This window comes from Hipposideros armiger, unplaced genomic scaffold (genome assembly GCF_001890085.2).
Source record: "Hipposideros armiger isolate ML-2016 unplaced genomic scaffold, ASM189008v1 scaffold_667, whole genome shotgun sequence".
In the NCBI taxonomy this organism is placed as follows: domain Eukaryota; kingdom Metazoa; phylum Chordata; class Mammalia; order Chiroptera; family Hipposideridae; genus Hipposideros; species Hipposideros armiger.
Window position 1 is genome coordinate 1,005,699 of NW_017732017.1, and position 15,820 is coordinate 1,021,518.

Below are 15,820 nucleotides of genomic sequence, written 5' to 3' on the forward strand. Positions count from 1 at the left end.
AGTTTTCCATCTGTTCCTTGGCGTTGATTTCTGCCTCTGGCAAGGCAGCAAAGTGGCTGTTTGGAAAGATGGCGCAGGCTGTGGTGTTGACCTTCCCTCTCCTCCAGCATTCTGTATCCCGGAACACATCTCCTCTTGCTTCCCTGCCCCTATTGCCTCTCTCCAAACCACTTTTCTCTCTCTCTCCCTGCCCTTGTTTTTCCCTTTCCGCCTTCTGTAGATTCAGGACATTCTGCAGGTGCTGGTGTCCGACCTTACCCATTCCAGTGGGGTCGTGCTGCCCCCATTGAATGGGGGGAAGGTGAGGCATGCCGAGTCCCCTCTCTGGCTTGCTCTCTGTCAACTCTGCAAGCCCCCCAAGGCTTCCCTGTTTTCAGGGATATTTTGCTTCTGGCTTATTTTGTGTTGCTGTCATTCACCTTCCCCGGCCTGTTGGCGTCTGCTTTCTCACCTGCTTGGTCGATAGAGTTTTGTGTTTCTCCCCCGACACCTTTTATCTTGGAGAAGGTGAGATGTACCATGAAGTTTGAAAGTAGTTTAGGAATAGCTTCCAGAGCCAGGTGTGTAGGACTAGGACTTTTTGAGCCTCAAGTTTGAATCTCAGAGTAGAAGAGATGAAATAAAACTAAACCTTCTGGGTTTGTCCTGTGGGCATCTGCCCCCAAAAGACCAATAGAACACAGAGCAGTTTGTGATTTTCCCAGTTGAGTCATTCATCTTGGTTTGCGAGTTGGCAACCTTAGGTATAAGAGAAAGGGAGTTTGCTTTCTAGTTAAAAGTTTTGAGATTATTTTTCATAGGAACGAATTGTACAAATGTGAGGTGAAGCAAACAGTGGAGGACAGGGACATCCTGCCTCTCATCTGTTTTACAAATCATCTGGACACTTAACCATATTCAGCGGTCCCTTGATAGAGTTACTAGGCTAGATGCGGGTCACATCAGGGGGACCGGAGAGAATGCTTACTGAGGGAGGAAAGAGGCAAGCTAGGATGTGGTAACATTCCAGATGCCCCATGAGGTAGAGATTGGTTTAAAGTGGACTTGAGGCTGGAGGGGGTGGCATTTGAGGCCGGTTTGAAGATTAGAGGTAGGAAACTTTTATCCCTGTGGATTGAGGGGAAAATGGAAGTGCCAGACAAAGGGCATGGTGCAGGTAACGGCAGGATTCTGAGATCACAGAGCATTTGCCAGAAACTTGGGGAGCTTGGTGTTGACCGCATCAGGAGGTGACCTTTTCCGGATGTGATGTTGGTACTGCCTCTTGAATTAATTAACTTCATCGAGGGACAACTGCCCGGCCAGAGGAGTAGGGAAGAAGTAGCACCAGATACTGCGGGAGATGGGCATGGGGAGAGGGGCTGGGAGAGCCCTGCTGGCTGGTGTCGTCTTTCAATCATCAGGACTGCTCACGCCCAGGCGGCCAGGTCCCCCTAGGTGCCATGACTCACCCTGTCAGCTCAGAGGAGATGCCAAGTAGCACGGGGAGGGCAGCACAGGCCCAGAGGAGACCTGAAGCTGAGTTTTGACACTAATGACCTGTGCCCACATCACTCGTTCTCCTGGAAGTGAACACCAGGATCCCATAGCCCCTTCCTGTTTTTAAACCCTCTTCATCAGGAACTGTTTCACACTTGAGTTTTCTACTCCAGTAATGTAGGCCTGTGATTTTGTAGCCTGGCAAGAAATGATACCATCTCCAGAAATGGGGGCTCCCATTTATTTATTTTTTTGGGTACATACCAGAAGAGGGATTTTTGGGTGATTGGGTAACTCTAGTCTTCATCTTCTCAGGCCTGTCTCCATATTATTTTCCACAGTGTCTGTGCCAATTGACATCCTCAGCAGCAGTGGATGAGGGTTCCGTTTTCTTCACAGCCACTCCTACACTTGTTATTACTTGTTCTGTTGATAATAGCCATTCTAAAAGGTGTGAAGTGGTATCCCATTTTGGTTTTTCTATGCATTTCCCTAATAGCTAGTGAAGTTAGCATTTTTTTCACATATTTCTTGGCGATTTGTATGTCTTCTAGGAAAAGTGTCTGGTTAGGTCTGCTTCCCATTTTTAAATTGGATTTTTTTTAATTGTTGTGTTGCATGAGTTCTCTTTTTAGTTTGTTTTTTTTCAGTTTCACTTGATATTCAGTGTTAGTTTATATAAGTCCCAGGTGTCTTAGTGGTTAGACATTTATATCATTGATACAGTGATCTCTCCGATCATCTGTTGCTGTGCAATGTCTGTCTTTTTGTGTCTTATCTGTCTGTTTTGAAATTATTACGATGATGGTACCCTAATAAAAATGCACTTGAGGTTTTCTTTTTCGTGCATATTTTTTAATAGGCAGTTGAGAAGGATAGGCATTAATTCTTATTTGAATATTTGGTAAAATTCACCTGTGAACCCATCTGGTGCAGGACTTTTGTTTGTTGGGAGGTTTCTGATTACTGATTTGATTTCATTTCATTACTAGTAATTGGTTAGTTCAGATATCTGTTTCTTTTTTTTCTTTTTTCTTTGATTTAAATTGGGGAATTGGGGAAGGGGAACAGTGTTGGAGAATTGGGGAGGGGGACCCGCCAAGTTGTTATTCTTCAATCTTGAAGGGTGAAAGTCGCCATGTGGCTTCCCATCAGCAGCTCGTGGCCTCGCAGCTCAAGGGGCTCAGTTCAATCTCAGTGGCAGGTGGGCATAGCCACCATCCCATGTGGGAGTCGAACCAGCAGCCTTGTTGTTCAGAGTGCACGCTCTAACCACTGAGCCATCCAGGCGGCAGCTCAACTCAAGGCACAGAGTTCAGTCTTAGTTGCAGGAGGGCGAAGCCCACCATCGAACAGGCAGTCTTGTTGTTAGGGGCACGTGCTATCACCAGCTGAGCCATCCTGCCACCTGTTGGCAGCTGAGTGGCAGCGCAACTCGGGCACAGAGCCACTGGTCCATGTGGGAATCGAACCGGAGGCCATGTTGCTCAGAGTGCATGCTCTTACGCTAACCCTGAACCAACTGAGCCGCTCGGCCGGCCCGAGAATATTATTTTCATTGTCGGCCTTACACCACTGAGTGTAAACTCCACAAGGGCAGGGACTTTGTTAGACTCACTGCTGTTTGTACTGTGTCTACAGTAGTACCCGGCACTTAGAAGACATTCACTAAAATTTGTCATATGAATATGTGAATGACAAATAACTAATCAACTCACTACAAGTCTGAAAAGTGCTTTGAAGTTGAAGTACAGTGTGCTACAGGAGTGTCTAACAGGGTTGCTGGGCTGAGCCAGAAGTGGGGGTAAGGCTTCTTCTCTGAGGAAGACAATTCTACCGGGTGAGTTGGCATCAATCAGTTTGGCAAAAAGCTGGAAAAGTATTCGAGACAGGGGACAGTACAATGTCCCCAAATGCCCTAAGACAGGAGAGAGCACATATGCTGGAGGGAATGAGAGCGTTTTATGTGTGGGTGCAATGGGTGAGGGAGGGGATAGTGGTATTGAAAAAGAACCAATCACACTTGGGGTGCTGTCAGAAGGAAAGAGCCCACTTGCAGAGCCTGGGGTGCCACTGACAAAGAGACGACACTGTTTCTTCTTTGAAGCTTAGTTGGGCACAGAGAAAAAGCAGGGGAAGGGCTGAGAAATAACCTGGAGTTTCTCAGATGGTTGATAAGGAGACACCTTGAAGAGGGCTGGGGAAGGGTCCACTGCTGTAGGGATGAAGAGGAGCGCTAGGAGCAGCAGTGGCTTACACGGTGGAGGGTAGCAGGGCCCCAGGGGGGTCCGAAGGCCTGGCCGCACCTTTTGGAAAGTCCTGGTGGAGTCCTGGAGAGGAACCCAAAGGAAAAATGGCTGATTGGACCTAGAGTCCGCCCCGGGAAGAATGGGTACTGTGGGGGTGCTGGATGAGTTTGGGAAGTAGGAGCTACTGGGACCGGATCCCTTCGAGAAGCAGACAGGTGTGTTCCCGGGATCAGGATAGAGATCCTCGAGGAAAGAGAGATTCTTATAAGATGGCATGAATAGACTGGGTCGGGGTGTTTGGGGGTGATCTCTGGGACGAGAAAGTCTGGGGAGACCTAAACCTATGGGCGTCAGGAAAGTGATTGTGAAGGGGATGTGCTTTCCAAACCCTGCTGTCTGGTCCTAGTCATATTCTGAAACCTGGGGTCTGGGAACCGGTTTCAAGGGAGTAGAGTAGGTTTCTGTGCAAGAGGGTCTAGGACGAAGTTGGGCGTGCGGTCTCTCAGGTCGTCCAGTTAGTGAGAATCCTGTGCCTGAGCCCAGGAACCTTCACACAGCAGGCTGCATGCCCCCTGAGCGAGAAGGCCCCGCCCCTCCCCTCCCTGAGGTGGGCGGAGATAGCGGCTGCACCTTTCATTGTGATGCCTTTATCAGAGACCAATGGTATTAGAGAATTTAGGCCACACCCCCACCGCTGCTGGCTAGCACCCGGGGTCCCTCCTTTTCTGGCTTAGCCTCGCAGTTGCGTGGTGTTTGCTGGAAGTGCTCTGAATCGGGTGTCCAGGTCTCGCTGGAATGGTCCCGCCTGCGCTTCCCCCCCGATCCTGGGTGTCGGAAGAAACACTACTGGCCGGGGCAAGCAAAAGGTAAAACGCGCCGTGTCGCAGCTCCCTTGGACCCGTTGTCTCCCCACCAAAATCTTCTCAGCAGTTGTCCCCACCCCAAAGCTCACGCCCCACCCCAGCAGCCCAGTCCCCGCCCTGGCTCTTGGCTCCCGGGTGACTTTGGGCTGGTAACCCCCAGGGCTCCCGGCTTGGCCCTAGCTTCCTTGCCTGCCCAAGGGCGACCTCTTGGGATCCCTGACCTCCGTAGTTTCCCTGGACTCCCAGTTGCTAAGGACTTCAGTCCTGGGGCCCTCCGCTCCCTTCCCCCATGGCCACAGTGATGAGTCTGGCCTCCTTAGGGAAGAGTGGGCTATGTAGTTACATCACAATCACCCTCGGAACTGTCTTTCCAGCCCCGAAGCGCGTGTTCAACGACCTAGTCCCCTAGTGTTTTTCCCTCCCTGTCTGTTTTCTGTGGTCCTAGACCAGATTTGCATCTTGAAGGGGACTCGGGACTACGGGATCTAGGTCAGAGAGGTTTCAGGCTTACTGTAGACTGTACCCCATCCTTTAGACACTGACAGCGTAAAAAGCCTCCCTTTCACCTGTGATCTGAAAACATTGACCCCCATCTCTTGGTGGCAGTGAGGAGAATGTGTTTAGTTTGCTTTTCCCCCCATTTCTACTTCCCAGAGAGAGTTTCTAAGTTTTTATTTGCATTCTCTACTTCACGGTCTAATCATGTGCTATGATCCTGAGACCAAATTGGCCCTCAGTCAACGCTCTTTGATGTGATATCTCTAAGTTTGCCTCGAAACTTATCACTATACACAACTCTCAAATACACCCGGTTAGCAAACCAATAATCCTAAGAATATCCCCTACCCGGAACCATAAGTATGTGCACCACAATCCAAACACTTGTCCTAATCTGCCCTGATGTCCGCAACAAGAAACATAAAGCATAACTCTGTGCCGGGAATGACGGACTCAACCCGGAAGTGGAAAAAGTGCTGCGTCATCCTTAGCTAGGCTGGTGCAACACACCTCAGTGCCCTCCCCATTTTTGTTCCCGGAAAGCGCGGCTATATATAAACAAACCAGTGCTGACAGAATGGTTCAAAACGTCTCTCCCAAGAGGGGACAGTTTTGGGGCACTTGCTCCAGCTTTGTAGTATTTCCTTTGCCGTTCTCAGTAGTTTCCAGTCGCGCCCCCTCTGGGCGTTCCCACGAGCAGCCATGTCCCTGAAAACACTGAACCTGTACCAAGCACGAATACCGTCCCTTATGTCCAACCCTGAAAAATAACTATCGCACCTCAACCAACCCTAAAAACCTGTCCCTAACACCTCTTTGCCTCGAAAAGCTTAATGCTATAACACCTCTCCCTTACACCTTGTTTAAAACCCCAATAGTCCTAAGATTATTCCCTCCCTGGTTCCCTGAGAATGTCCCCCACAATCCAAACACTCACCGTACCCTGCCCTTATGCCCCACAACCCCAAACATAAAGCATAAGCATGTGCCAAGAATGAGGGACCCAACCCGAAGGGATAAATTGCTGTGTCATCCTTAGCTAGGCTGGCCCAACACACCTCAATGGCCTATCCGTTTCTGGCCCCGGAAAACTCGGCTATATGTAAACGAACCAGTGCTGACAGAATTGTTCACAACGTCTCTCCCAAGAGGGGACAGTTTTGGGGCACCTGCTCCAGCTTTGTAGTATTTCCTTTGCCGTTCTCAGTAGTTTCCAGTCACGCCCCTTCTGGGTGTTCCCAAGAGCAGCCATGTCCCTGGAAACACTGAACCTGTACCGAACACGAAAACAGTCCCTGACTCCAACCCTGAAAAATAACTATTGCACCTCAGTCAATCCTAAAAACATGTCCCTAACACCTCCTTGCCTTGAAAAGCTTAATGCTACTCACACCTCCCCTTTACACCTTGTTTTGAACCCCAATAATCCTAAGAGTATCCCCTCCCCGGAAGCCTGAGCATGTCCCCCACGTTCTAAACACTGGTCCTACCCTGTCCTTATGCCCCACAAACCCAAACATAAAGCATAACCCTCTGCCGTGTATGAGGGACCCAACCCAGAAGTGGAAAAATGCTGCATGATCCTTAGCTAGGATGACCCCACACACCTCAGTGCCCTCCACGTTTCTGTCCCTGAAAAGCACGGCTATATATAAATGAACCAGTGCAACAGAATGGTTCACAACGTCTCTCCCAAGAGGGGACAGTTTTGGGGCACCTGTTCCCACTTTCGAGTATTTCCTTTGCCACTCGCAGTAGTTTCCGTCCCGCCCACTCCGGGTGGTCTGACGAGGCAACCATGTCCCTGAAATCACTGAACCTGTCCCGAACTCGAACACCGTCCCTGAACACCGTCCCTAAAAAATAACTCTCACAACTCAGTGAACCTTAAAAACCTATTCCTAAAACCTTCTTGCCTCGAAAAGCTTAATGCTTCTCACACCTCTCCCTTACACCTTGTTTGGAACCCCAATAATCCTAAGAGTATTCCCTCCCTGAAACACTGAGAATGTCCCCCAAAATCCAAAAACTCGTCCTACCCTGCCCTAATGCCCCACAACCCCATACATAAAGTATAACCCTGTGCCCAGAATGAGGGACGAACCCAAAGGGAAAAATTGTTGTGTCATCCTTACCTAGGCTGGCTCAACACACCTCAGCGGCCTCCCCGTTTCTGTCCTCGGAAAACGCGGCTATATGTAAACCAACCAGTGCTGCCAGAATGGTTCAAAAAGTCTCTCCCAAGAGAGGACAGTGTTAGGGCACCTCCTCCCACTTTTGACTATTACCTTTGCCGGTCTCAGTAGTTTCCTTCGCACCCACTCCGGTCGGGCCGACGAGGCAGCCATGTCCCTGAAAACACTGAACCTGTCCTGAACCTGAACACGGTCCCTGACCCTAACCCTAAAAATCAATTATTGCACCTCAGTGAACCTGAAAAACCTGTTCATAAAATCTCTTTGCCTCGAAACTTAACGCTATACACAACTCTCAAATAAACCCGGTTAGAAAACCAATAATCCTAAACATATCCACTACTCAGAACCCTAAGAATGTCCACCACAATCCAAACACTTGTCCTACCCTGCCTGATGCCGGCTACCCGAAACATAAAGCATAACTCTGTGCCGGGAATGAGGGAACCAACCCGGAAGTGGAAAAAGTAGTGCGTCATCCTTAGCTAGGCTGGCCCAACACACTTCAGTCCCCTTCCGTTTCTGTTCCCAGAAAAGCGCCGCTATATGTAAATGAACCAGTGCTGACAGAATGGTTCACAACGTCTCTCCCAAGATGGAGACAGTTTTGGGGCACCTGCTCCAGCTTTCGAGTATTTCCTTTGTCGTTCTCAGTAGTTTCCAGTCGCGCCCCCTCTGGTCGTTCCCCCGAGCAGCCATGTCCCTGAAAACACTTAACCTGTACTGAACACGTATACCGTCCCTGACCCCAACACTGAAAAATAACTATCTCACCTCAGCCAACCCTAAAAACCTGTCCGTAACACCTCCTTGCTTTGAAAAGCTTAATGCTACTCACACTTCTCCCTTACACCTTGTTTAAAACCACAATAATCCTAATAGTATCCCTTCCCCGGAACCTTGACAATGTCAACCACAATCCAACCACACGCCCTACCCTGCCCTTATGACCCACAATCCCATACATAAAGCATAACCCTGTTCCGGAGCTGAGGGATTCAACCCGGAAGTCGAAAATGTGCTGTGTCATCCTTAGTTAGGCTGGCCCAACACACCTCAGCGCCCTCCCCGTTTCTGTCCCTGAAAAGTGTGTCTATATGTAAACAAACCAGTGCTACCAGAATAGTTCACAAGGTCTGTCCCAAGAGGGGACAGTCTTGGGGCACCTCTTCCTGCTTTCTAGTATTTCCTTTGCCACCCTCAGTAGTTTACGTAGTGCCCACTCCAGGCATTCAGACGAGGCAGCCGTGTCCCTGAAAAAACTGAACCTGTACCGAACACGAACACCGTCCCTGACCCAAACCCAAACAAATAATTACTGCACCTCAGTGAACCCTAAAAACCTGTCCCTAACACCTCCTTGCATAGAAAAGCTTAATGCTACTCACACCTCTCCCTTACACCTTGTTTAAAACCCCAATAATCCTAAGATTTCCCCTCCCTGGAACCCTGAGAATGTCCCTCACAATCCAAACACTCGCCCTACCCTGCCTTTATGCCCCACAAACCCAAACATAAAGCATAACCCTGTGCCAGGAATGAGGGACAGAACCCGAAGGGATAAATTGCTGTGTCATCCTTTGCTAGGCTCGCCCAACACACCTCAACGGCCTCCCCATTTCTGTCCCCGGAAAACACGGCTATATGTAAATGAACCAGTGCTGCCAGAATGGTTCACTATGTCTCACCCAGAAGGGGACAGTTTTAGGGCACCTGCTCCTGCTTTTGAGTATTTCCTTTGCTGCTCTCAATAGTTTCCTTCGTGCCCATTCCTGGCGGTCTGATGAGGCAGCCATGTCCCTGAAAACACTGAACCTGTCCCAAACCCGAACACCATCACTGACCCCAACCCTAAAAAATAATTATTGCACCTCAGCGAAGCCTAAAAACCTGTCCATGAAACATCTTTGCCTCCAAATCTTAACACTACACACACCTCTCAAATACACCCTGTTTCGAAAACCAATAATCCTAAGAATATCCCTTCCCCGGAGCCCTGAAAATGTCTCCCACAATCCAAATACTTGCCCTACCCTGGCCTTATACTCCACAACCCCAAACATAAAGCATAACCCTGTGCCGGGAATGAGGGACCCAACCCAGAAGTAGAAAATGTGCTGCGTCATCCTTAGCTAGGCTGGCCCAACACACCTCAAGCCTTCCCCGTGTCGGTCCCCGGAAAAGCGCGGCTATATGTAAATGAACCAGTGCTGCCAGAATAGCTCACAATGTCTCTCCCAAAGGGGACAATTTTGGGGCACCTGTTCCCGCTTTTGACTATTTCCTTTGACGGTCTCAGGAGTTTCCGTCGCGCCCACTCCAGGCGGTGCGACGAGGCAGCCATGTCCCTGAAATCACTGAACCTGTCCCGAACCCTTAGCCCGTCCTTTACCCCCGCCTTAGAAAACAACTATCCAACCTCAGCGAACCCTAAAAACCAGTCCCTAAAACCTTGCCTCTAACACCTTAACGCTACACACACCTCTCCCTTACATCCTGTTTTAAACCCCAAAACTCCTAAGAGTACCTCCACACCTGAACCCTAAGTAATTCTCCCACAATCCAAACACTATCCCTGGCCGCCTCTATGCCCCCAAACCCCAAATATAACACATAACCGTGTGCCGGGGCTGAGGGACCCAACCCGGAACTGGAAAAAGTGCTGTGTCATCCTTAGCTCCGCTGTCCCAACACACCTCAGGGCCCTCCCCATTGTGCTCCTGGAAAAAGGCGGCTATACGTAATTGAACCAGTGCTGCCAGACTGGTTCACAACTTCTCTCCCAACAGAGGGGACAGCTCGTGTCCACCTTCCCTCTCTTTGTGTACTTCCTTTGTCGAACTCCCTTAACTTCCCATTGCACCCACTCCGGGCGGTCCGATGAGACATTGATGTCACTAAACACACTACACCTGTCCCGAACCCTAAGCCCGTCTCTTACCCCAACCTTAGAAAACAACTATCCCACCACTGCAACCCTAATACCATCTACCTAACACCTTACCTCTAAAACCTTAACGCTACACACACCTCTCCCTTACAACCTGTTTCAAAACCAAAATATCCAAACAGTATCCCCTCACCTGAACCCTAACAATCTCCCCCAAAGAAACAATAACCCTACCCCGCCACTATGCCCCACAACCCCAAACATAATATATAACCCTGTGCCTGGGCTGAGGAACCCAACCCTGAAGTGGAAAAAGTGCTACGTCATGCTTAGCTAGGCTGGCCCAACACATCTCAGCGCCCTTCCCGTTTCGACCCCCGGAAAAGCATGGCTATATGTAAGCTAACCAGTGCTGCCAGAATGGTTCACAACGTCTCTCCCAAGAGGGAGAGTTTAGGGGCACCTGATCCAGCTTTCGAGTATTTTCTTTGCCGGTGTCCCATAACTTCCAGTCAAACCTACTCCGTGAGGTCCCACAATGAGGCCATGTCCCTGAAAACACAAGCTGTCCCAAACCGAACACAATCCTTGACCCCAATCCTAAAAAATAACTATCGCACATCCTCTAACTCGCAAACTCTAAAAACCTGTCCCTAACACCTATTTTTTCTGAAAAACCTTAATGCTACACACACCTCTCCCTTACACATTGTTATGAACCCCAATAATCCTAAGAGTATCCCTTCCCAGGAAACCTCAGAATGTCCCCCACAATCTGAACACTCGCACTACACTGTCCTTATGCCCCCCAACCCCAAACATAAAGCATAACCCTGTGCTGGGGCTGAGGGGCCCAACCTGAAAGTGGAAAAAGTGCTACATCAGTCTTAGCTAGACAGACCCAAAACACCTCAATGCCCTCCCCGTTTCAGCCTCCATAAAAGCACAGCAATATGTAAATGAACAAGTGTTGCCAGAATTGTTCACAGCGTCTCTCCCAAGAGGGGACACTTTTGGGACACCTGCTCCCTCTTTCGAGTATTTCCTTTGCCAGTCTCCTGTAAATTTCCAACGAGTCCACTCCGGGTGGTCCCACAAGGCAGCCATGTCCCTGAAAACATTGAACCTGTCCCGAACCCGAACACCGTCCCTGACCACAATCCTAAAAAATAACTATCGCACTTCAGTGGAACTCTAAAAACCTGTCCCTAACACCTCTTTTTCTGGAAAACTTTAATGCTACACACACTCTCCCTTACACCTTGATTCAAACCCCAATATTCCTAAGAGTATCCCCTCCCCAGAACCCTAGGAATGTCCCCCACAATCCAAACACTCGCCCTAGCCTGCCATTATGCCTCCCAACCCCAAACATAAAGCATAACCCTGTGATGGAGCTGAGGGACCCAACCCGGAAGTGGAAAATGTGATGCGTCATCCTTAGCTAGTCTGGTCCAACACATCTCAGCGCCCTTCCCGTTTCGACCCCCGGAAAAGTGCTGCAATATGTAAATGAACCATCGTTGCAAGAATTGTTCACACCAAGTCTCCCAAGAGGGGTCAGTTTTGGGGCACCTGCGTACGCTTTTGAGTATTTCCTTTGCCGGTCTCAGAAGTTTCCAACGCGCCCACTCCGGGTGGTCCGACGAGGCAGCTATGTCGCTGAAAACACTGAACCTGTCACGAACCTGAACACCGTCCCTGACCCAACCCTAAAAAATAACTATCGCACCTCAGCAAACACTAAAAACCTATCCCTAACACCTCCTTACCTGGAAAACCTTAATGCTACACACACTTCTCCCTTACACTTTGTTTCAAAACCCAATAATCCTAAGAGTATCCCCTCAGTGGAAATAGTGCTGCGTCATCCTTAGGTAGGCTGGCCCAACACACCTCAGCGCCCTCCCCATTTCTGCCCCCGGAAAAGCGTGGCAATATGTAAATGAACCAGTGTTGCCAGAATGCTTCACACTGTCTCTCCCAAGAGGGGACAATTCTGGGGCAACTGCTCACGATTTCGAGTATTTCCTGTGCCGGTCTCAGTAGTTACCGTCGCGCCCACTCAGGGCGGTGCAACGAGGCAGTCATGACCCTAAAAACACTGAACCTGTCCCGAACCTGAACACTGTCCCTGACCACAACCCTAAAAAATAACTAAAGCACTTTAGCGAACCCTAAAATCCGGTGCATAACTCCTCCTTTCCTCAAAAAGATTAATGCTACACACACTTCTCCCTTACACCTTGATTCGAACCCCAATAATCCTAGAGTATCCCCTCTCCAGAACACTAGGAATGTCCCCCACAATCCAAACACTTGCCCTACCCTGCCCTTATGCCCCCCCCACCCCCAAAATAAAGCATAACCCTGTGCCGGGGCTGAGGGACCCAACCCGGAAGTGGAAAAGTGCTGTGTCATCCTTTGCTAGGCTAACCCAACACACCTCAGCACCCTCCCCATTTCGGCCCCGGGAAAAGCGCAGCGATACGTAAACGAACCAGTGTTGCTAGAATGGTTCACATCTCTCACAAGACGGGACACTTTTGAGGCACCTGTTCCCGCTTTCGTATTTTCTTTGCCGGTCACACTAGTTTCCCGCCGCGCCCACACTTGGCGTTCCCACGCGGCAGCCTTCTCCATGAAAACACTGACTGTGTCCCGACCCGAACACCGTCCCTGACCTCAGCCCTAAAAAATAACTATTGCACCTCAGAGTACCCTAAAATCAGGTCCCTAAGTCCTCCTTGCCTCAAAAAGCTTAATGCTACACACATTTCTACCTTACACTTTGTTTCAAAACCCAGTAATCCTAAGAGTATCCCCTCAGCAGAACCCTAGGTATGTCCCCCACAATCAAAACACTCGCCCTACCCTGCACTTATGCCCCACAACCCGAAAGATGAAGCATAACCCTGTGCCGAGGCTGAGGGCCACAACCTGGAAGTGGAAAAAGTGTTGCATCATCCTTAGTTATGCTGACCCAACACACCTGATCGCACTCCTGGTTTCGGCTCCGGAGAAGTGCGGGTATATGTAAATGAACCAGTGCTGCCAGAATGGTTCACATCTCTCCCAAGAGGGGACAGTTTTAGGGCACCTGCTCTAGTTTCGAGTATTTCCTTTGCCGTTCTCAGGAGTTTCCCATCGTGCCCACTCTTGGCGGTCCCACGAGGCAGCCAGGTTCCTGAAAACAGTGAACCTGTCCCGAACCTGAACACCGTCCCTGACCCCCCCCCCAACCCTAAAAAATAACTATCGCACCTCAGCGAACCCTAAATACCTGTTCCTAACACCTCCTTACCATGAAAACCTTAATGTTACACACACCTCTCCCTTATACTTTGTTTTGAACCCCAATAATCCTAAGATATCCCCTCACTGGAACCCTAGGAATGTCCCCCACAATACAAACACTTGATCTACCCTGCCCTTATGCCCCCCAACCCCAAACTTAAGCATAACACTGTGCCGGGAATGAGGGACCCAAAACGGAAGTAAAAAAAAGTGCTGCATCATCCTTAGCTAGGCTGGCCCAACACACTTCAGCGCCTTCCCCGTTTCTGTGCCCGGAAAAGTGCGGCTATATGGAAATGAACCAGTGCTGCCAGAATGGTTCACACCGTCTCTCCATATAGGGGACAGTTTTGGGGCACCTGTTCCCTCTTTCGAATATTTCCTTTGACGGTTTCAGTAGTTTCCATCACGCCCATTAAGGTTTTCCAGAAAAAGAGGTGTTATGGACAGGTTTTTAGGTTTCGCTGAGGTGCAATAATTATTTTTTAGCTATAGGGTCAGGGACGGTGTTTGGGTTCAGGACATGTTCAGTGTTTTCAGGGACATGGCTGCTTCGTCGGACCGACAAGAGTGGGAGCAACGGAAACTAGTGAGACCGGCAAAGGAAATACTCGAAACTGCGGACAATGAAACTAATATTCTCGGGCCGGCCGAGCAGCTCATTTGGTTCATGGTTAGCGTAAGAGCATGCACTCTGAGCAACACGGCCGCTGGTGCGATTCTCATATGGGCCAGTGACTCTGTGCCCGAGTTGCGCTGCCACTCAGCTGCCAACAGGTGGCAGGATGGCTCAGCTGGTGAGAGCGCGTGCCCCTAACAACAAGACTGCCTGTTCGATGGTGGGCTTCGCCCTCCTGCAACTAAGACTGAACTATGCATCTTGAGTTGAGCTGCCACCTGGATGGCTCAGTGGGTAGAGCGTGCGCTCTTAACAACAAGGCTGCCGGTTCGACTCCCACATGGGATTTTGGCTATGCCTACCCGCAACAGAGATTGAACTGAGCACCTTGAGCTGCGAGACCATGAGCTGCTGATGGGAAGCCACATGGCGACTGGCACCCTCCAAGACTGAAGAATAACAACTTGGCGGGTCCCCCTCCCCAATTCCCCAACACTGTTCCCCTTCCCCAATTCCCCAATTTAAAACAAATAAAAAGGAAAAAAAGAAACAGAATATCTGAATTAACCAAGTACTAGTAATGAAATGAAATCAAATCAGGAATCAGAAAAATCCCAACAGAAAAGTCCTGCACCAGATGGCTTCACAGGTGAATTTTACCAAATATTCAGATAAGAATTAATGCCTATCCTTCTCAACTGCCTATTCAAAAAAATGGATGACAAAGAAAAGCTCACAAGTTCATTTTTATTAAGGTACCATCACCCTAATAATTTCAAACAGGCATACATGACACAAAAAGACAGACATTGCACAGCAACAGATGATCGGTGAGATCCCTGTATCAATGATACAAATGTCTAACCACTAACACACCTGGAACTTATATAAAGTAACACTGAATACCACCTGAAACTGAAAAAAATAAACTACAAGGAGAACTCATATAACTCAAAAAATTTTTAAAATCCAATTTAAAAATGGGAAGCAGACTTAACCAGACACTTTTCCAAGAAGACATACAAATGGCCAAGAAATATATGAAAATAATGCTCATCTTCACTAGCTATTAGGGAAATGCACAGAAAAACCACAAAGGGATACTACCTCACACCTTTTAGAATGGCAATTGTCAACAGAACAAGTAATAACAAGTGTAGGAGCAGCTGTGCAGAAAATGGTACCCTCATACACTGCTGCTGAGGATGTCAATTGGCACAGCCACTGTGGAAAGTAGCATGGAGTTAGGCCTGAAAAGATGAATAACAGAGTTACCCGATAACCCAAAAATCCCTCTTTTGCTATGTACCCAAAACAATAAATAAATGGGAGCCCCCATATCCGGAGATGCTATCATTTCTCCCCAGGCTACACAATCACAGGCCTACATTACTGGAGTAGAAAAATCAAGTGAGAAACAGTTCCTGATAAACAGGGTTTAAAAACAAGAAGGGGCTATGGGATCCTGGTCTTTACTTCCAGGAGAACGAGGGATGTGGGCACAGGTCATTAGTGTCAAAACTCAGCTTCAGGACCCCTCTGGGACTGTGCTGCCCTCCCCGTGCTTCTCTGCGTCTCCTCTGAACTGACAAGGTGAGTCATGGCACCTAGGGGGACCTGGCCGCCTGGGCGTGGGCAGTCCTGATGATTGAAACATGACACCAGCCAGCCAGCAGGGCTGTCCCAGCCCCTCTCCCCATGACCATCTCCCGCGGGATCTGGTGCCACTT

General features: G+C 49.1%; 1 pseudogene; it reads right to left on the reverse strand.

Moving 5' to 3' along the window:
• Window positions 1-15,820, reverse strand: part of LOC109372846 (zinc finger MYND domain-containing protein 11-like) — a 114,133-nt pseudogene that overhangs the window by 91,236 nt on the left and 7,077 nt on the right.